This window comes from Eurosta solidaginis, chromosome 3 (assembly GCF_040869045.1).
Source record: "Eurosta solidaginis isolate ZX-2024a chromosome 3, ASM4086904v1, whole genome shotgun sequence".
Classification (NCBI taxonomy): Eukaryota; Metazoa; Arthropoda; class Insecta; order Diptera; family Tephritidae; genus Eurosta; species Eurosta solidaginis.
This window is the reverse complement of record NC_090321.1, coordinates 44,817,519-44,820,665: the sequence shown is the minus strand read 5'-3', so window position 1 is coordinate 44,820,665 and position 3,147 is coordinate 44,817,519. Positions and strand designations below refer to the sequence as shown.

General features: G+C 40.1%; 1 long non-coding RNA gene across 1 annotated transcript; it reads right to left on the bottom strand.

Moving 5' to 3' along the window:
- Positions 1-299: 299 nt before the first annotated feature.
- Positions 300-1,709, bottom strand: LOC137246352 (uncharacterized). Its single transcript, XR_010951452.1, has 3 exons — positions 802-1,709; positions 550-719; positions 300-476 (listed from the first exon to the last, which is right to left on the bottom strand). It is a non-coding gene; the product is annotated as an uncharacterized lncRNA (long non-coding RNA).
- Positions 1,710-3,147: the final 1,438 nt, after the last annotated feature.

Here is a 3,147-nt window from a genome sequence, read left to right as displayed (position 1 = left end):
CACTACCATCAACAAGTATATCACCTTCGGGATGTGTGTGCGAGCTTTGCTAGCACCGGTGTCCTACTACCGCCACCTTCCAGCTGGGGTCAATGGTGATCTTTAAATTGTTCAACGTAGGTGAATTGGTGGGACCATAACTCAACGTAAACTAGCTTGCAATAAACTAATTCAAGGTAAACAGGGCTGCGCGAAAAACAAAAAAGATGTAGCTGATGTTCCTAAACCTATTTTCGTCCCTTTCTTTTAATAATTCGTATAAAGTATAAAGTTTTCGTAAAAAGGCTACTTACTTAATGATCTCTTGCGCTGACGTCAAGATTTGGGGTTTATCGGCTGGTAGTATACGGTCGGGCTTTCTCAATACCACTATTGTCTTGATTGCTGGAGGGTAGAAAATGTTCTGATAATTTGAAAAAAAATTGTTGGCCAACCAATCCATTATGATTATCTTCGGTTCAAGAGGGACCGCTGATCTGAAATGGGAAGCGGAGTAAAGCGTGGATTTGCAAATGGACATAGTAACGCAGCTCTTTCATTTATACTTACACGTTTCCACCCCATGGCCCTAAAGCCCGATGATAAACTTTCACCCACAATCGAGGGATCTGCACATGCTGTTAGGGTCAAACCGGTTTTATAATATATACGCATTCGTTTTCTTTTTTTTTTGGGAAGATATCCCAAGGATCATTTTTCAGGCTCTAGGAATTTGTAGACTATGGAATAAATAGAGATTATCATAAACTAATGCTGACCCAATCGAAGCGCAGCTATTATATAACCAAATATACAACTCGCCTTCTGTATGACTAGAATAATGCATTTGAATCAAACTAAAGTCTTCAAAAGGCGCATATGCAAACAGTAAAAGATTTCGTTAATTTTGCAAATTATTATTCAACATGCTCACTGGCGCTATGCAACGTGCTGTGTAGTAAATGGCATACGGCTCGGATCTGCCGTAGTCGCTATTTTTAAAGTCCGAGCGTCCGTGAAGCACTACGTTTTGGCGTCGATGTCGACGGCGTTGCTTTAATACGCTTCATACCAGACATAGCGTATGGTATGCATGGTCGACGTTTCGGTGTAACTGGTGGAGTCTGAACTCTTTTGGTCGGCGTGCATAATGGCACTACGCTAATAGCAGTGATTGCTTCATCATCATCCACGATATCAGTCAATGACACTGAAGTCGTGCCAATTTCAGTAGTAGTAACAACAATTCCTTCTTCAGTATGATCAACATCTCCTAGTGTAGCAATGGCTGGTTCATTTAACGCCGTCTCGTTAAATTGTGCCATTAAATTACGATGACTTATGCCAAAGTTGATGGCACAATGCCATCGGTAGCAACCCCACTATTCCGTTTTATATGTTCATATATAACTAAAGCAATTTGCAATTGTTGATCGGATAAGCTCTCCTATGTGAGATACGTAAACGCACTGGTCTATCCCAATCACTTGTGCTTTGTGGAGTTGGTGGTGTATCTATAGAATTTAGTGGTTGTCCTCAACGGGATAACCGGCCTCTTTCTCGATTGACCGCCAACCAGCACACATCGCCCAAGATCGCCACCGTCACGTTCAACACCAAGGTAATATTGTATCCACTCTATATTTCCTAACACTCTTAACAAAACATTATTATAACGAGGAAATCCTCTGTGCGTTTGTTTCTTTTATTTCTTTTGAGCGAACCATCCACTCCAAGATCGACCCGTGTGCGCCTACCCAATGCCGGTTTCAGACGCACCCAGGCCGAACATTGGTCCTTACTCCCCGAAAAAGGAACTAAAAGCACCTACAAATTACAGTCCACAACGCAGCACAATTTTGCCTAATAAAAATTTATTTGCCACCAATTGCTGACAAGGAAAAAGTTGGAGCTTTTATATTAGACAAATACGAGAGCCACAGCACATTTTGCCTAAAAAATTTGTTTGCCACAACACATATTAGCAGAGCCACCCGAGCCACAGCACAAAGAGAAGTAAGTTTATATTTCTTGCCACTTTTTATAAGCTTTTATTTACTTTCACTTTTGTTGTCTGTAATGGAATTTTGCAAGTTAAATTTTATACACTTCCCGGTGTCCGATTGAGCTGAAATTTTGCACACATGTATAACTCCGATGGCAATGCAATATTACTTTGTTAGAATTCGATAAATTAATCGATAACACAGTTATCGGTAAAGATTTGTATTTACTTTGGCATAACAGCCTAAGTCCCATACAAACACGCCGGTACCTATCCGTGGATTGTGATATTTGGACGTGGTGAATCACGTGTCACGCGTGGTGAATCTCATCGCTTGCGAAAAGCGGAGACACAACCCTCTGCTGTATTTCTGTGTATAACCAACATAGCTGAATTTTTAAGGCTGTTTAACCCTGTAATCTTTTCTGTAATTTATTTTGCTTTTGGAAAAATTACCTATTTGAAAACAGCTGGCTGAAAAATATTGGCATAACAGCTTAAGTTAAATCAAGAATGGAAAATCTTTGGAAAATTTGAGCAGATGTGGCAATTTCGCGCGTCCGTTGAGCGAAATATTGACAATCTGCTGATCATCGCTAAGAAATTAGCGACATTCCATCAACTAAGCAGCACTTTAGAAATACTACTGTTATTATTTGGCCGCTCAAACACACAAATATTAATTGTGCATTAAATCTAAAATATACAAATACACCATAATAATTTACACGGCCAAAGCCATAATAATTCACGCGGGTCATCAATTCTTTCTCTGATTCAAAATCTGAACTACCAGCGCTACCGTCAACAGCTCAGTGTCATCACTGCCAGTAGCGCCAATAACACCAAACTCGTGCCTGACACACAAAAGTCGTTTCACTCAATAGCGCAAGTAAAATGTACTACGCACTCACTACTAAGAAGCGTCAAAAATTCGCTTGGAGTAATTTCGTCAATGAGCTACCATTGAGCTGGCACCGCATTGGCGCTGGCGCCATGCAATTTACATCACTAAAATTGCGCGAATGCCCAGGCTCATGACTTCAATACTTATATTTACAATGCTTTAAACTTTAAATACACCTCTGAAGTTGCTGCGCATAAAATGTGTACTAATAAATTCCAATACGCATTATACGCAGATGTAACTGATATATGTGTTT